Source organism: Hermetia illucens, chromosome 2 (genome assembly GCF_905115235.1).
Source record: "Hermetia illucens chromosome 2, iHerIll2.2.curated.20191125, whole genome shotgun sequence".
Classification (NCBI taxonomy): domain Eukaryota; kingdom Metazoa; phylum Arthropoda; class Insecta; order Diptera; family Stratiomyidae; genus Hermetia; species Hermetia illucens.
The window spans coordinates 165,724,924-165,744,296 of NC_051850.1; the positions used below are offsets into that span (position 1 = coordinate 165,724,924).

Genomic DNA, 19,373 nt, shown 5'->3' on the forward strand with positions numbered 1-19,373 from the left:
TCAAAAGGAATATGAAAGGAAAGCGTTTTGCCACTGTGGAGGAGGTGAAACAAAAATCGCTGAAAGGCTTAAAGGACATCCCGATGAGTGAATTTAAAAAATGTTTCGAACAATGGAAGAATCGTTTGGAGAAGTGCGTTGTAGTCAAAGGCGAATATTTTGAAGGTGATCAAAATTTGGTGTAAACATATTGAGAAATAAAGAAGTTATGACGAAATTCCCGTTTTTTTCGGGTCCCCCTCGTAGCAACGTCCATGTCCTCATTCCCAGATCTATTTTCACATACCGGCGTTAGACCAGTTGCGTCCACATTACCAGCTTCCCTTTCTTCCGTTTTTCGGGTACAGGCGGAGGAGAAGGTTTTGACAGGCAGGCCTCTAGTTCCTTCTCCTCTGCGGCTGAAGTTTCCTTCTGCCAAGCCTTCCTCCCCCGTATTTTAGAAGAGTAACAGTGTCGCCCACCGACCGGCCGTAGTCAAATTTCTAGTTCTTCTCCACACTGGGTGTAGGTTTCCCACTGAAGTGGAGAGCCTGTCTTCCACAGATTTCTCCGTGAGCATGAATTAGTTGAGGCCTCGGCCACGACCTGATTTCTCAGAGTCGCGGATGGATTCGAAGTCTATGACTTCTTACCACTTGGGGAGTTACAATCCTTTGTTTCCATTTTCATGTGTTTTTGGACACTCTTAGTGTAGTAGTAAACTACCACAAGCTTCCCAACCACGACAAGGTGGTGTCAGAGGGGGAGTCCAGAGGAAGCAGTAAAAAGAAAAATGTTAGTCATTGAATTTTTAAAAATGAGCTAAAGACTTGATGATACTCAATTTCACATTTACAATAATTTATCCATTAACATGCATTACTTCCGAAAATACGTTGTTATCCATTTGCAAGCCTAGGCAAATAGCCCCATCCAATGGCTTGTATGCGGCCGTTAAGACTTTCAAAATTCAAAGTTGAGTCCTGTTCCTCTTCCATTGTTCCATTAATTCCACTGTCCAAGGATACATTTCCACCTGGCAATGCCAAGATTCAGTGTTTGTCACCGTCCATGTTTATTCTGGTTTTGAGTTGTGATACGCGCTAGGTCGCGATACGTATCACGGGAGGTTATTTACGCTCAAAACGGAGTCGGAGTGGTGTATTGCAGTGTCATATTCGCGATCTACAGATTTTCGAGTGTGATACTAACGTTGCTCTGGAATTCGCGCAAGACGGAGGATTTGTTTTGTCGGGAATTGGGACTCGCGGGTGCAAAGTACAAACTAGCCAAGGTGCGTAATTTGTTGGTTTGCGGAGCAGCTGTCAGCAGTGAGTTTTGAAAGACATAACCTCGAAATTATTGTTGTCATTTCGAAGTTGATTGGAAAGCGACAGCCTAGAGTGAACGGGTCTCGGAAGGGCATTTCTTATTGCGAATTTATACTGTGTGTTGTGCACGAAAAACTAAATCAATAGCAAATCGACAAGTCCAAAGTGCCAGTTTCGTGAATATTTACATTCGGTGGAGTCGGGAACTGATTAAGTGGAGATATTTATGTTTTTTCTGGGCGAGAAGTGAAACTGTGACGTCTTGACTTTTCAACTGAAATGGTGTCCGTGAAATGGTGAGTAATGCGTCCGTTTGCAATGTTTCGAGGCGTTCTAGAGGTTGTAATTAGATAATGCAATGGGAAGGAGTAATCCGACCCCGATCCTGTCTGCAGAGGCGGTCCCAACATCACCTATTCGCGTGAAATTGGATAGGCCTTGAAAGGCACAGACTTGACAGCTGGCCGACTGCAGCCTTTTGGTGGCTCTTGTGTGTGGCTGAACGGAGCGACCACAGGAAGAAGTCAGTCGGACCAGCGAGACCCCCGACCAACTGTTCTTCTGTTTTCCACTTTGATTTTTCGGCTACTCTAAAGTTTATTGACATTGGGAGATGTTCTCGTTCACGACGGTCCGTGGCCGTGCGAGGTCAATTGACTCGAAATGGAGTATTTTAATTTGGTAGCGAAATTTTCTAGGCTGCGAAAAAATTCTTTGAGGTTAGGTGTTGCGAGTTATTTTTATATATTTTGTGGCTGTTTTAATTACCTTGAATATTCTCCGCTCGGTTTCTCATTGAGGTAATAATGGTGGTCGCAGGTTTTGTGGTTTGGTAACGATTTGACTGTTATCAGGTTCTGTCGCGCTAGTCTTGTCTGGGAATACAAATTTTCCTAGCAGATAACACCGGAATGAAAGTGGTTCTTGTTAGGCAAGATTTGGGCTTTGCAATAAGTTTAAATTATTATACAAACAGCAATGCAACAACGGCATTCCGATGCTTTCCATATTCAAGGGGCTCGATATCGACGGATCATTAGTAGCGATTTCATGTTTTATGAAATTGCCGTTGCAATCTCCCAATAGGATGATGGAATTTTTGAATTTCGCCTTTACGTGAAGTTATTCCAAGACTCCTTCACTCTCTTTGCAAGAAATATGAATTCCTGAATTTGAAATTCAAATCACTCCCGAGCTTATTTCTGATCTTGTGCAGTTCATCTTAGAAGTCTGAAAAGTTCGCCTCAGATGTATCAAACATTTATAAGTTTTTCAAGGTTTTCGTTGAGCTTGAACTTCATCGAGGGTCGATAGCTTTTAACAGGTTGTGGGGTTCCCAACAAAAAACTTGTTATTTTTCCTGAGAATTTGACCACAGGCAATGGACTTGCTCAACATTTATTGATTCAGTTCCCGACAGGTGAACAAGGCTAACATGTCTTTGAATGAATTTAATATATTGTAATCAATTTTTAAGTTTTTCTGTGAAACAAAACCTTATAAGAATCGATTCAAAGCCTCTGTTTGTCACACACGGTTTATTCGAAAATGGCTGAACTAATTTTCACGAAATTTGGCGGGCACGTATGGTCTGAATCCCTTTACATACAATGCGTGGCGTCGTTCTGCACTGGGTTCAAGGGGAGGGGCCTCCCCATACGTGCGAATGGAGGGAGGAGGGGAAATGTGGTCATATGAGATATTAAATGAAAGGACTCGATTAATACTTTTTGAAAATGGTCCTATTTTGGATACTGGATGATAAATATCGGAGTCATCAACGGCGCAACAACCGCTATCCGTGTTAGGCCTGCCTTAATAAGGAATTCCAGCCGCCACGGATTTGAGCCCTGATATCCCGAAAATTTGTCTGGCATCCTGACCTACACCATCGTTCCATCTCAGGTAGGGTCTGCCTCGTCTTCTTTTTCTACCATAGATATTGCCCTTATAGACTTTCCGGGCTTGATCATCCTCATCCATACGGATTAAGTGACCCGGCCACCGCAACCTGTTGAGCCGGATTTTATCCACAACAAGACGGTCGTGGTATCGCCGTCCATCCTCGTGTAGAGGCCAAAAATTCTTCGAAGGATCCTTCTCTCGAACGCGGCCAAGAGTTCGCAATTTTTCTTGCTAAGAACCCAAGTCTCCGAGGAATACATGAGGACTAGCAAGATCATTGTCTTGTACAGTAAGAGCTTTGAGACTATGGTAAGACGTTTGGAGCGGAACAGTTTTTGTAAGCTGAAATAGGTTCTGTTCGCTGCCAACAACCGTGCGCGGATTTCATGGTCGTAGCTGTTATCGGTTGCGGTTTTCGACCCTAGATAGGACAAATTATCAACGGTCTTAAAATTGTAGTCTCGCTTGACCAATGCGGTTTGATGTTGTTGCTTCGTTGGTTTTCGGTGCTGACGTTGCCACCATATATTTTGTCTTGCCTTCATGGATGTGCAGCGCCGCCTGCTCGACCTGGATGAAGACAGTTTGTACGTCTCGGGTTGTTCTTCCATTGATGTCGATATCGTGAGCATAGGCCAGTAGTTGTGTGGAGTTGAAGAGGATCGTACCCCTCGCCTTTACCTCAGCATCACGGATCATTTTCTCCAGGGCCGGGTTAAAGAGGACGCATGATAGAGCATCCCCTTGTCGAAGGCTGTTGTCGATATCTAATTTTCTTGAGAGTGATCCTCCTGCTGCTTTCATCTGGCCTCGCATATTGGTCACGGTCAGTCTATGCTATCATAGTCGGCTTTAAAGTCGATGAAAAGATGGTGCAACTGATGTCCATATTCCAACAGGTTTTCCATCGCTTGTCGCACAGAGCAAATCTGATCTGTTGCTGATTTGCCTGGAGTGAAGCCTCTTCGGTATGGGCCAATGATGTTCTAGGCGTATGGGGCTATCCGACCTAGCAAGATAGCGCAAAATATGTTATAGATGGTACTCAGCAACGTGATACCTCTATAAATGCTGCACTGTGTGATATCTCCCTTTTTATGTATGAGACAGATAATGCCTCGTTGCCAATCGTCAGGCATTGATTCACTGTCCCATACCTTGAGTACAAGTTGATGAACCACTTGGTGTAACTGGTCGCCTCCATATTTAACCAATTCTGCTGTAATTCCATCGGCTCCTGGCGACTTATGATTTTTTAGCCGATGAATTGCACGGACTGTTTCTCCTAAACTTGGTAGTGGCAGTATTTGTCCGTCGTTTTCAGTTGGCGTGACCTCCAACCCGTCGATGTTCTGGTTGTTCAGTAGTTCATTAAAGTACTCAACTCATCGCTCCAATATGCCGATTCTGTCGGAAATCAGATTTCCCTCTTTGTCTCGGCAGGATGAGCATCGAGATGTGCAAGGCTTCATTCTGCTGGCTTGGCAATTTATGCAGCTTTCTCCTTTTGGGAACGCCAGGAGAGTATTCTTATTGGAATTTTGAATTAGATTCGTTAGTTCACCGTCTCTTCAATTAATTCCTAAATAAATAAATCTAGTTTTAAGATTTTTGAAATTTCATAAATGCCTAGCTTTTGATGTCCCTGACTTCATTCAGTACAGCTAGGTCGCTTTTAGAGATATGGTGGGCTTCTTCTAGGATCTACTTTGCCGCCGCCAATTTTATCATATTTCTGCCTTTCCTCCCCTGGTGGCCGCCTCTACCTCTTTCATTTTTTTTTCCATTTTCGTATTTAGTAACCTTTTCGTTTGTACTATGTAGGACTTATCACAAACAGAAAAGATATTTGTTAGACCCCTCTTTTTCGTCAAAGGTAAAGACCTTTGTCTTGTCTATATTTTGTGCCTTCTAGCTGCTGACACAATTAGCCCAATAGTGGTGTTTCCGAAAGCGCATGCTATATGCTTTAAGGCAACGATAGCCGTTTACTTGTTGTTTACGACGGTCCTTATCTTCGATATTAGCTAACGTAGTACTGGTTCATATCGCTCTATTTCTTAATTTCAAAAAATTTTCTAGCGCTATCAGTAAAATTTGTTATGCAAGTCATTTTCAGAATTTTCATTTTCAAATTCAGTCTTTTCCATTCCCAATTGAGGATATTTTCAACATTTTATTATAAAGTTTTCTACAGACTTTTACCTTTTTGAAATCAAAACAGTTGTGGGGGTTTTTTGAAATCAAAATAGCGCTCCTGTTTGCAGAGTCTGCCGCGACTTTTTTTATGGCCTCTCGCAGGCTTCTCAGTTGGTCTGCGCAGTAAAAGTCCGTAATAGTGATTTTTTTCCCAAATAGTCCAGCGTTTTAGATGAAAATGATGAACCCGAAATCACGAAACGTGATAAAAAGTTGAAATAATAAAAACTTGCTTCTTTTTCGTTGGGGTGGATATTTATTCTTGCAAATACCGATATTTCGGGAACCACTTGTTCCCTTCATCAGTGCTAACAAGTTCTTTGCAAGAATAAATATCCACACCAATGAAAAAGAAACAAGTTTTTATTATTTCAATTAATTAATCGTTGGAAACACCGCATAATTTCACTCGTAATAAAAAAATTTGCTAATCCGCTTGGGACTTTACAGATTCTTATTCGAAATGCTGATTTATTTGTTTTTCTGCCTCTCGGCTAACATTTCCGGTACCCAACGTGTGTGACTTCAGCTACATAACTGCGCACTCTTCGATCTGCGTCCTTCGCGAACTTTATCTTTAGTGGATGTTCTGCTCAACTTAAACATCTTAGTCCAGCGTGCAACGGTCTAATATGGAGGAGCAGAGCTTCTCAATGTCTCCACAAAGTTGATGTGTATATTTTGGTAGAGCTTTTGATGAATGCTCTAGTTTTACAATTTAATTTAACATTAGTAGGGTTAAGCTGCAGCACTCACCACAAATATGGATCTCCGATGGTTATGGTGAAGAAAGTAAATACAATTATAAATATCGTTTCTGTCCGGACTAATACTTCGAGAGCAACTTGTTCTCGGAATACTAGTATTTGCGAAGTAACAAAATAGCGATGAAAACGGTGTTTAGAATTTCATTTGCAAATTGAGTACTGAATCCATTTTTTTCAATGCAACCATCCTGGTCTCGGCCGTTGAATACTCAATTTTTGGTGCATTTCCTCGAGTTGAGAGAGAGAGAGGCTCCGTTTCGGCATATGCTTCGGTGCTTCATTAGCATCTAGTCATTGTGCTTGTCGGCGACGATTATCACTTTTCATCACATGTCACTATTCTGTGCAAAAAGGGATTGCTTCTGTTCCCGGAGAGTAAAGAACTGCAAATTTTCATTCGGAGCGCCATATTTTGCTCTGTAAGGGCTTGCGGAACCCATTTGTCGAGCTTTTTCACCTTTCCAATTCGATTCGACTAACAAACGCAGCTCGTCGTTGTCAATCGATGGTCCGGAATTTTTGGAACCACCGCCGTGTGGTTCGTTCAGTTACCGTATCAGCTCCAAATGCGCTGTTAATGTTCCTGGTCGCCTCCGCTGCTTTATGACCGAGTTTGAATTCATACAGAAAAAGTATACGTTCTTGGCTCTTTTCGATCCTTTTTAAGGTTTTGTTTGCAAAACAAAACCTTATTAAAATCGGTTCAACGTCTATCGTCTTACACACGCATTTTTCTCAGAAACGGCTATACCAATTGACACGAAATTTGGTGAGAAGATGGGAACTGTGAACGCCCAGACATGCAGTGAATGCAATCTTTCTCCCCCCCATACATCTAAAAGGAGGGTAAAATTTTTTTTCACCGAGTATAGTCATGTTGGGTATCAAATGAAAGGTATTAATTAGTACTTTTTGAATCCGGTCTTAGTTTTGAGATTTGCTAGAAACGCGGGGAGAGGGAGGGGTGGAAAGTGATAATTTCTTCAACGGACCTATTCTCAGAAACTACCAAATCGAAAAATCTGAAAAAATCACGAAGCTGCCACTATACGGTGTCCTGGCCTCAAAATACTCTCCATATCGATATCTTCTTAAATTAAGTTAATAATAGTATATTACCATATATTTGGGGAAATTGGGTAAAAACCCCCCTTAAGTTTATCCCAGAGTTATAAAAGTTGGTACCAGTATAGAATATAATATGAAGCATATTATTCCCAAGGATCAAAGTCATACTATTACTAACAAAGTTACAGTAGTTCAAAGTTGACTTTACCTGTAAATTTACTCCAACGAAATATCAATATCACACTAAAGTGAGTAGTCTGACATGCTAAATGCATATACATAACGGGCTACGTACAAATGGGATAGTTCCGCATTCAAATATGCTCACAGAAGAAACAAACAAAACCTTTCATACTTTCAAGTGCCGAGCTTCCGGTTTCCTGGCTTGTTTCCTTTTTATTCACTGTTATCACAACCATGGTCAAAACTGAAATGACTCCTTGATTAAATGTGGGGGTATTTATACTTCATTATCCGACAACAAAAGCGCCAACTGGTGGTGGTTTGATACAGCAAAATCGCAACTAACTTCACTTCATTGCCAAATCGGCCATTTCATATGCAACAACCTAATATTTCCTATGGCAGTGGAACATCGATTGTAATAAGGAGGCTGACAAGCTGGCTCGTCAAAGGTCGGGAACTACAATGAAGGAAAAAGAGCAAGGATTTGGCTTTAAGTCACTCATTATCAAGTCTTCTTCTGGAAGTTACTAGGGTTCAGACTTTCAAGACCTTTAGAGCGGCACTTTTATTGTTTCTTAAGAATAGGGATGTTAGAGCCCTAGTGAGACTTTTAACGCGCAGATTAAAATAAATATACATTAGTGAAAAAGAAAAAATTGTCTAATTGGGACACTGTTTTTTAAGCGACCACTTAGGGGAAAAACACATTGTTGGTCTTAGCTGTATGTTATCAAAGTAAGGAAAAGGAGGAGACTACCATGTATTCAATACGCAGGTTTCCCCAGGTCTTAGATGAAGAAATCTCGGAAAGGTTTCATTTATGAAGAACTCCGCAGATACAAAGTCGTTGAATAGACCATTTTAAGGAATAATATGTGTATAATCCAATCATCATCATCAACGACACAACAACCGGTATCCGGTCTAGGCCTGCCTTATTAAGGAACTCCAGACATCCCGGTTTTGCGCCGAGGTCCACCAATTCGATATCCCTAAAACCTGTCTGGCGTCCTGACCTACGCCATCGCTTCATCTCAGACAGAGTCTGCCTCGTCTTCTTTTCCTACCATAGATATTATTGACTTTTCGGGCTGGATCATCCTCATCCATACGGATTAAGTGACCCGCCCACCGTAGCCTATTGAGACGGATTTTATCCTCAACTTGACGGTCATGGTATCGCTCATAGATTTCTCTCGAACGCGGCCAAGTGATCGCAGTTTTTCTTGCTAGAAGCCAAGTTTCCGAGGAATACATGAGGACTGGCAAGATCATTGTCTTGTACAGTAAGAGCTTTGACCCTATGGTAAGACATTTGGAGCGGAACAGTTTTTGTAAGCTGAAATAGGCTCTGTTGGCTGACAACCGTGCGCGGATTTCAACATCGTAGCTGTTATCGCTTAGGATTTTCTACCCTAGATAGGAGAAATTATCAACGGTCTCAAGTTGTAGTCTCCTATTTTTATTTTTCCCGTTTGACCAGTGTGGTTTGATGTTGTTGGTTCGTTGGTTTTTGGTGCTGACGTTATCATCATATACTTTGTCTTGCCTTCCTTGATGTGGATGAAGGCAGTTTGTACGTCTCGGGTTGTTCTTCCCATGATGTCGATATCGTCAGCATAGGCCAGTAGTTGGGTGGAGTTAAAGAGGATCGTACTTCTTGCATTTACCTCAACATCTCGGATCATTTTCTTGAGGGCATCCCCTTGTCGTAGATCGTTGTTGATGTCGAATGGTCTTGAGAGGGATTCTGCTGCTTTTATGTGGCCTCGCACATTGGTCAGGGTCAGCCTAGTCAGTCTTATCAATTTCATCGGGATACCGGATTCTCTCATGGCCGTGTACAGTTTTACCCTGGCTATGCTATCATAGGCAGCTTTAAAGTCGATGAAGAGATGCTGCAACTGATGTCCATATTCCAACAGTTTTTCCATCGCTTGCCGCAAAGAGAAAATCTGATCTGTTGCTGATTTGTCTGGAGTCAAGCCTCTTTGGTATGGGCCAACGATGTAATCCAATAGGCTTGGTTAAATCCTAAGTTTGACGATTCCTCTCCATCTCTCAATTTAGCCTATGATCGTGAAATCATATAATAACTTTTACTTTTGGTGTCAACACGAGCCGTGTTACTTCAGCTTCCCCCTTTTCATACATAGATTATAAGTTTTAATGCGCCCCTTGACTTCATCCCGTTTCATGGTCATCCGATTACACGAGTGATGAAAACATGGATTGATTATCCGTAACAAAAGCTTTATCAGCCCCTTTTGTTTGATTATTTTGTAACAGCTCCACAATATGACCACATTTTGAAAATTCAATGATAACACGTGTATTCTGCTGCTTTTATTCCTCAAACGACAATGGGTTGTCATACAAAATTTCCATTTAATCAGCTGCGTATTTACAGCTATTGTTCGTAGTAAATAGATATCAGAACTAAAGTGCTGAATGTATTGTGATTTAATTTTTCCAAGAAAATATCTATCAGAACAGTGAACGGCGTTCAAATGTGGATTTTGGACTCCCTTTCAGCAGTTTTTGGAACTCTTTTCCTAAAAATCCAATCAGAGAGTTATAAAATTTCTTCAGAAAGTAGTGATGAATCTGGGAAATAAATTTTCCGGTCAATTTCTCATTTTCTTCCCAAGATTTTCATGTTTCCTAGAATTTCAAGTATTGGATTTCATTTGAATTGGGAGCCAATGTTACCACAGTGATATCTGCATTCATTCTCTAAAGCTTCAAGTGCACCTTGAACAGATGCAGCACCGAAGTATAGCGCGGGGCACCTATATGCGCGTAAATGCCTCAACCGAAGAAATAATTTTCCCAAGTAATCGCACGATTTTCTGCGAAATTTTTCCTCGGCTCAAAGCTTTGCTTGCTGCTGTGTTGTCTAATTTTTATTTATAAACCACATGAAATACGGCAACATACCCACCACATTATCAATTTAATGATATATATATAATTAATGCATTTCGGTCGTTTGCCACGGTGATGAGTGGTGAAGCCACAGTGCTTTGACTTGTTATCTATTACTTGAATTCCGTAGAATTCCCGTAGTATCCAAGAGGAATGTCTGCTTCCGAACTTTTTAGCAATTTGAGGCGATGTCAACTTACATCGGTTGATTGTTGTTTTCGTTGTTTTTCTGCGTAAAATTGTTTACTGTGTGGAAGTATAGTGAGAGCAACAGCTGTGTCCCCTTTAATTGAACCTTGAACTAAAAATATTTGGAAAACTTTGAACTGAATTGAGTTGTTTGATTAATTTATTATTAACTGGGATTCGTTATTAGAGGCTAGGTATTCCTTTCTATTGTTATTCTTAGGAATATTAGCTTCTGGATGAATTGACCAATTGAATCCAGTACCCAACGCTCTTCCTTTTTTAGGAACATCTATGACATTACAATTCCTAGAAAGGGTTCCAAGCACCCTACACAGTACACTTCCCCGAAGATCCTTGATAAGAAAAGAATTTATCCCTCTTGCATGACGCATGCATCAATGCACAATACACCAAGGAAAATCTAAATATTCAATTTATTGCGATGCACAGATGCTCATAAAGTCCCTTGCACTGAGCTCCGAGGTAAACAGCACTGAAATACACGCGAATCAATTAAGAACCCAATGTCATAAACATGAGTATCCACAAGCAAATCTCTCTGTTAAATTGTAAATCACAAAGAGCTGCCATATCCACACATAGTCAAGATTGTTTCATAAACATTTTGGCTAGGCCGTACTAGTTTATCTGCTGCTTATCACTGCAATAACAACAATTCACTAAGTGATTTCTCTAATGACTTTCAACAAGATTTGGTATTTAGGATGGCCTCTTTCAACACCCGCTTGCCAGACTCAACTAGACGTTTCTCGGTTCTTTTTCCCCAAAAAGGTAATTAGGTTTTCCTTGTTATCGTCTATCTTGTCGGTGACTAATTTCGAGGTAGCTTAGATTTCTGATTTTTTTTCTAAGTTTCTGTGAAATAATCGAAAGTTCACGATAGGTTGCGAAAACACACTACACAAGTTACACGGAATGTTGGTGTGAGCGAAAACAACAACATTCTACAAAGCTGGATTGGAATTCGTCGAGTCGATGTTCCATCATAGCGCGTTGATAAAGTTGACATCAGCCCGTTCTCGTGAGTGTGACTTTCGAATTTAATATTCAAACATTTGTTTGCTCGGGAAACCGCGTAATCTCCGCGATGATTCGTGTCAAGTGTCCGAGTACGTACTTGAGTTTTAACAGACCTTCACGATTATCAATTTATTGTGTAAAGCACTATTTTGTGAAGAAGCTCATTTAGGGGTTGATCAGTGCGTGAAAACTTGTTATATGCGGGACGTTGAGATTATCTAATGATTGCTAACATAAGACTTCAGATACGCCAGAAGGTCGCGAAAGGTGATATTTTTATCCATAAAAATTCGGTCACATTGAACAAGAAAAGAGAGAGAGGGACGTTATAGAAAGGCGATGAGACAAATTTTGATTTACCAAACGTGTTATTTCTACTAAACGACAATATTATCCTTTTTAACTTTGTTCTTTGGGACAGCTTTACATCGGCGCAGTCATTGTCCATAGCCTTGATGGCAGTGTTAGACGGCGCGTAATTCTATGGGCTTTAGTATGTCTGTGGCATTCTTTTGAAATTGAGGTCTGATGACTGGTGTGGTCAAATCAAGACCTCAATAGTATTTTTTTTCAAACCAGTTCAATATAACCTGTTGGGAATAGGTACCACCAAAGGCGTTCATAGTCTCAATATATTGTCGGCTCTCACATATGATCATTTTTCCCATCCGTAATGCATATGGTTGGCGGTGATTTTAATGCCAGGGCTCTTGAATGAGGCATGCCTCAATCAGACTCCAGAGGGAAACGGATTCTGGAAATGGCGGCGAGAACCGGGGTCGTAATTTTAAACATCGGATCCACGCCAACTTTTCGGCGCCCAGGTTGTGAAGGAAGCGTTCCCGACATCACTTTTGCGTCGGAATCTCTGGCATCATCGGTGGATGGGTGGCGAGTCCTAGAAGACTTCTCAGCAAGTGATCATCAGTACATTGCGTTCGAAGTGTTTGACGCTACTTCCCGGCGAGCACCAACACGACGTTCCCCCTGCGTGTGGAATGTCGCGAGGGTGAACATCGGAAGGTTCGTCGAAGCTCTTGGAGCAGGTAGGGCCGCGCTGGGGGGCACTACGGGGGGTGGTGGTGTCGCAGCTGACACCGTCGTAAATTCAGTGATGAATCTGATAACGACGGCGTGTGAGGCTTCCATGCCCCGGAGAGGCCCCAGGCGCGACAAGCCTTCTATGTACTGGTGGACGGCGGAAATTGCCGACCTACGGCTCCGCCGTTTGGCACAACGTTTGTACGCCAACGAGGAGGCATGTGCCATAAAGGCACAATATAGATCAGCAAAAAGGAGACTCCGCAGCGCTTTAAATAAAAGCAAAGCTCGCGGCTGGCAAAATCTTGTTAATGAGGTGAATGATGACCCGTGGGGACTTGGCTATAAGCTTGTCACTCGGAAAATCGGTGCTCTGCGGAAGCCCTGCATATTGAGCACCGACCAGATGGACCGCATTGTGCGGGCATTGTTCCCCAGACACCCTGTACGGGTTGATGTAAATAGCGCGGAAAGCGTCGTGGATTGCCCCTTTTCACAATGGGAGAACTCGAAGTAGCGGTTCTCACTAGGAAAAACAGGAAGGCGCCAGGTCCTGATGGCATCCCGGTGGAAGTTTACAAACTGATGTTCCACCAACGGCCAGAATTGCTGCTCGAAGCGTTCAACGCGTGCTTGAAGGAGGGCATTTTTCCTTGTCGCTGGAAAGTGGCCAGACTCGCGTTGATCAGTAAGGGTAAAGGAGACCCGGAGCTCCCGTCTGCATACCGACCGCTGTGTATGCTTGACACGGCCGGAAAAGTGCTCGAGAAGCTCATCAGGGGTAGACTCGCTGAAGCGATCCGTGCTGCCGGGGACTTATCCGCAAGGCAGTTCGGGTTTAGAACAGGGAAATCTACAGTGGATGCTGTTATGGAGGTCGTAGATGCGTTTAATCGAGCCGGGGCACACAGCCGCCGATCTCGACGGATAGTGCTCCTCATAACGCTTGATGTCAGAAATGCCTTCAATCCCGTAGGATGGACAGATATGCTAAGCACACTAGAGAACTCCTTTCACGTGCCAAGCTATCTCTTGCGGATATTGAGGGATTATCTGAAAGACCGCTCCCTGTTCTATGAGACGCTAGAGGGCCAGAGGAGGATGGAAATCACGTCGGGAGTAGCGCAGGGATCCATCCTAGGGCCGGACCTCTGGAACGCTTCCTACGATAGTCTGCTGAGACTCGATATGCCTGAAGAGTCGCGCCTAGTCGGTTATTCAGACGATGTTGCGGCACTTGTTGCCGGACGCACTGTTGAACAGGCGCAAAGCAGACTTGGCATATTGATGCGACGGGTAAGCGGATGGATGACTGCTCACGGTTTCAACCTTGCGCTGGAAAAAACCGAAGTAGTCATTCTGACCAGAAGGAGAATCCCGACCTTGCGTTCCATATCGATCGGCGAGTTGGCTATAGAGTCAAAACCAGCGATTAAATACCTTGGTTTAATGCTCGACTCGAAGATGAGGTTCTTCGAGCAAATCAAAGCAGCCGCGGACAGGGCTGCAGCAGGAGTCGCGGCCTTGAGTCGGCTAATGGCGAATGTCGGCGGCCCTATATCAACTAGGAGACGTCTCCTCATGGGAGCAACGCAGTCCGTTCTTCTCTATGGTGCGGAGGTATGGGCTGATGCCCTTGACAAGGAGGTGCATCGTAAACGCCTCGCTCAAGTGCAGAGGCGGGGAGCTTTGCGAGTGGCGTCTGCTTATCGCACCGTCTCCGAACCGGGTTTGATGGTGATTGCGGGAGTGATCTCCGTTACCCTCCTTGCCAAGGAGCGCAAAGCTATCTATCGCCGTAAGAGCGAAAACTTAAGAGAAGTGGTTGCCCGTGAAGAACGTCAACGCACCCTTAACGAGTGGCAATTTTCTTGGCAAAATGAGCCAAGGGGCAAGTGGACTGCGCGGCTCATCGACAAATTAGACCCATGGTTGAACAGAACGCACGGTGAGATTGATTACTTCCTTACCCAACTTCTAAGTGGGCATGTAGGTTTTCAGCCTTACCTGCACAGGGTTGGGAAGGCGCGATCTCCTGATTGTGTGTTTTGCAATAGAGTGGCGGATGACGCTGAACACACCTTTTTCTCTTGCGAGAGGTGGGACGGCCTCCGCCAGCAGCTTTATGCAGACACAGGGGAGCTCTCTCCAGACAGCATTGTCAGAGAGATGCTGAAGAGCGCTGGCAGCTGGAATCGTATTGCGCATTATGTTCGGGCGCTTCTTACTACGAAGAAGATTGAACTCGACCGGCAGAGGGATCGGACGGTAAGGGGTTCCCTGAACTAACAACTCCGTTCCTCCCCTCCCCTCCCGTTGGTGAAAGGAATTCCCTGTCTTGAAGGCTCCCAAAGCCGGGAGAGCGGGAGGGCTAGCCCAAAGTAATGTGTTAAACGGTTCCAGGCTAGTTCTCTGATGACAGGGAGGTGTTTAGTTGGTAGTCCGCCACCGTGCTGTTGCGGGAGTCCAACACTCTGTGCGTAAACGCATGCACCTACCCTACTCCCAAAGAAAAAAAATGCTCAATGCAATGCCCAAATCATAATACAGCCTCCTCCATGCTTTATATGTAGTCGTGTGTGTTTGAGGGGAGATGCAAAGCCTCTGAGCACTCAGACCTTAGTGGTTCATTATACTCGATTCCCTCGTCTAACGGAATATCCCGGATTCGTTTATGTATCACAGGATTTTCGTTAGGGGATGTGATTCTATCCACTGCAGTTGGAGCACATCAGCACCAAAAATCTGATGTTTGATGCGTCCGTAAACGTGGCACTCACATAGAAAATGTTCTGTGGATTCCGCTTCTTCATTACATGACGGACATGTATCATCATGCCCAACTAGCGAATTATGGCTAGTCAGAATGCCCACGATACTTCTGCAAGTCTTCCTGCTTTTCGACAAGATAAACTTTGTAGTATTTTTGTTTGGTTCTGACAGGAAGAGTTTGGTCTGTCTAACAGCATTAAGGCTCCGCCACCTGTTATTATGGGAAACTTGTTCCCAGTTTTTGATAGCAGCATCAGCCAATGCCACCGACACCCCAATTACTGGTTCCGGTCCAGGCATGGAGAAAGTTGAAGCCTCTTTTGCTAAAGCATCCGAGATTTTATTTCCCTCTACACCACAATGACCAGGTACCCAGAGTAGATCCGCCGTATTGAATTTAGAAACAGAATTCAATCGATTTCTACATTCCTGAACGATTTTTGTAGTGATTAAATTACTACTTAACGCCCTCAATGCAGCTTGAGTATCGCTACAGATTGCGATGCGCCTACACTTCAACCGCTCTTCAATCATCCAAGTTGCCTCCCTTAGGATCGCGTACACTTCAGTTCGAAACACCATTTTGTACGTCTCAAAGCACACTTATCGTTTTTATTTAAGAGGTATACTCCTGCTCCAGAACCATTTTCTGTTTTTGAGCCATCGGTATAGAAGACGTCAGTATATCCTGACACATATTCTTCTGGTTGGTCCCAACTTTCTCTTCGTTTCAAGATAGCATCATGTCTTCTACCAAACAGATGTATGGGGATCTGAGAATCGGAAGGCATTGCGAAAACTGGATTCAGTTCTCCCAATGACTCTTCCAATATTTTGTGCCTCCCAAATCCTTTGTTTTCTCATAGATCTAATCGAATTAGTGTACGAGCTGCTTTCATTGCAGCGCTCTGAATAAACAAATCCAAGGGCTGCAAATGGAGTAATGCATTCAAAGCTGCGCCGGATGTGGTGCTCATGGCACCATTGATACCCAGGCACAGTTCTTTGCAATGTGGCTAGTTTACAGCGAAAACTCTTGTTTCACCTTAACCCACCACACTACGGATGCATAACCGAATATCGTCCTAATGATAGCAACATATTATATCCACATTACTACCTGAGGCCTAAGTCCCCATGCCGAGGCAAAGGTCCGTCTACACAGCCCATAAGCTGTGAGAGCTCTTTGTTGCAAAGAAGCTTCTTGTCTAGGATAACTCCCAGATATTTCACTTCGGAGAGTTGAAGAGTTGTACCCCTCATTTTTGGAAGGCAAAGACATAGCGGAAGTATGCACCGATGTCTTCGTTAGGTCGAAAAATGCAGGAATTGTAGAGGGCTATATATTCAAGCAGTCAATGTATTTAGGAGATCTTTGAACGAAATGAAAAATGAATTTGACAAAAATCAGCGCTAACCATTGCTGGAGAGTATATAGCCTATTCTCGCGAACCATCTGTGACAAGAATATTGATGTAGGGTAGGTAGGTATCAGTGGCCGCTCCGAGGAGCCCAATTAGCGCTTTGGTGCGCCGTTTTGATGCCACAAACTCCTAAGACCGTGACTGTTGTTATAGAAACAGGGAAGCGGAGTCCAGCTGGCTCGGATCTTCAGAGCCAGCCCGTAGCATTCACGAAGGAAAGCAGCTCTCCGACCCTGTAACTAGAAATCTCACTGAGGTCCCCAAAGAATGGTTTACCCAGTGTCCGCAGCCTGACTCGAGCCAGAGCCGGGCAATCGCAGAGAAAGTGCATGAAGGTTTCCCTTCCTTCTCCGCAACTGCGGCAATGCGAGTTGTAGGGTAAGCCGAGCCTAGCGGCATGGTCCCCTATGGGCCAGTGCCCCGTGCAGACCGCCGTAATCTTGAATGCATTTGCATGCGTCTGGCACAGGAGCTCTCGTGATCGGACTATGTTATAAGCGGGCCAAATTCTCCTTGATTTGGCACAGCTTGTAAGCCTTTGCCATCTCAGGCCCGCGGCTGCTAGGTAGTGCGAGTAGACTCGGCCCCCGACAGCCGCCAGCGGAACACCGACTGTGTTCCCCGAGGGACTGCCAAGAGCAGAGCCTTGCCTGGCCAATCCGTCAGCCCGCTCATTTCCTTCTATGTTCCTATGCCCGGGAAGAATATTGATGTAGTATTATAATAATCTGTGGGCATTACGACAACAAGAGCAGTGGAGTCTGGAACAAAGAAGTAGCTGATAAGACGGTAAAATCAACATTGCCAAGGATAATTTCCTGCTGATTAGAAGAACACTATTCTACTTCATAACGAAAGTGTTCGAAGATGAGCTCACAGAGGTGCTCTCAAAGGACCCTAACCAAACGCATTACGGAGGCATGTGACATTGTCATGCCGAAACAATGAGTACTGACAAATAGGCGATGAAACTATCGGTACAAGAATGAAACCATAGACTTGGAGACTACTAACTACTTTCGAATTAGAATACTCTGCCAGCGGATTAGAGGGAGATTGGGTTTCAGGGAGAAGCAGGAAGTAAACATAAACCTTCGGAGTAGGCGTAAACAGAATATATGCACCAGCAAATTGGAATGCATTAAAAAACTTTGCTCGGAAAATGTAAAGTAACGCTGAATGTTTCCTACCTACCTGCGTGAGGAAAAACTTGCACCGATTTGGTAATCTGTTTTATGAACGATTTGCTGTGGTTGAAGCGAAACAACTTGAAGAGTCGAAATGTACGCTAACGGAATCATAAACTTAATAAAAATGTAGCGGGATATGGTCGAACTTTAGCAGAACCTAGCCATCAACAACCGTAGTAAAAGGAATGTAGTTAGTGTTCTGGTTGGTAGCTACACCATCAATTTTAAGGAATACTTGGATGATGACTGCGGAAAAGAGGCAGATAGTTAGTGTCTGTGATACCCACCATCGCAAATTACTTGGGACCGAAGTGGTTCTCTTTATCCCTTTATACACCCTGGTCTAATAGGAAGTGCTAGTGTGTGAGAGCAACTGATGGAAGGTAAACCTGACGTTGCGCTTTGTGGCGCTAATGTCGCACGACACTTACAGGACAACTTTAGAAGAAGCAGCGTATATTATTGGAGGAGTGGTCAAGATGAAGAGTTACTGAAATATTTGCAACATACGTGGAATGATACACAAAGGAATACATACATTGATACCCGGGAAAGGGAACGGTAGCGTAGTAGGTGAAAAAATATCAGTACCGATTCAGAGTGAAAAATTCCCCCTTTTTGTCGCGTATGTGCCAGCATATCTGAAGACCCAAATCATGCCTTGTTCAATAGCCTAACAATGAAAAATTACAACATTGAATAACAAATAATACCTAAAAACATCAATGCCAACGTTGAATACCTCGTCACATACTTGTCCAGTGCAAGATGCACCAAATTGGGGAATCCAGGATAACTATGAGCAGTAAAGCATCTATTTTGGCCCAGCTATAGTCGTTATAATAAAATTGCTCATACTACAATGGGCTGGCCATTGTAAAGCACATAAACACACGATAATTTCCAAGCGGATACTGACGGAAAAGCTCAAGAAAGCGACTACCAGAATCACAGCAATGAAAGAGTTGAAGGGCCAAATTGGCGCAGACAGTAGAGCAATTATAAGATGTGGAAACTGAAGAACGAGATTGTTGGATCTATCTGTTAGGAACTACGTATTTTGGAAGCCACAGTGCGACTTGGCCCAGAATGCCATTAAAAAAGATTTCGCACCCATTCCGTGTTTTCGAATACAGATTTGAGGCATGGTCTGAAGAATTACGACCGCCTTCGATTGAAACTGGCTTATGATACTCTGATCGGAAGGCTATAATGGCAGTACATAGGTCACACATTAAAGAGGGGCGACAATTGCATTGTTAGCTACCCCATGCAGTGGAATCCACTCCCATAAGATGGTCGACGGGTGGGTCGCCCCAAGGGTACTTGGCGCAAAACAGTAGAGGAGTGCAC

General features: G+C 43.6%; 1 protein-coding gene across 2 annotated transcripts in view; it reads left to right on the forward strand.

Moving 5' to 3' along the window:
• The first annotated feature begins 1,054 nt into the window (after positions 1-1,054).
• LOC119648398 (ribosomal protein S6 kinase alpha-5) overlaps positions 1,055-19,373 on the forward strand; it is a 75,522-nt gene continuing 57,203 nt past the window's right edge. The window contains exon 1 of one of the 2 annotated variants that reach the window (XM_038050139.1): positions 1,055-1,606. The gene's annotated coding sequence lies outside the window, so the exon portion shown is untranslated. Of the gene's footprint in view, positions 1,607-11,841; positions 11,861-19,373 lie in introns of those variants that run through there. The other variant, XM_038050142.1, reaches the window with a different exon arrangement.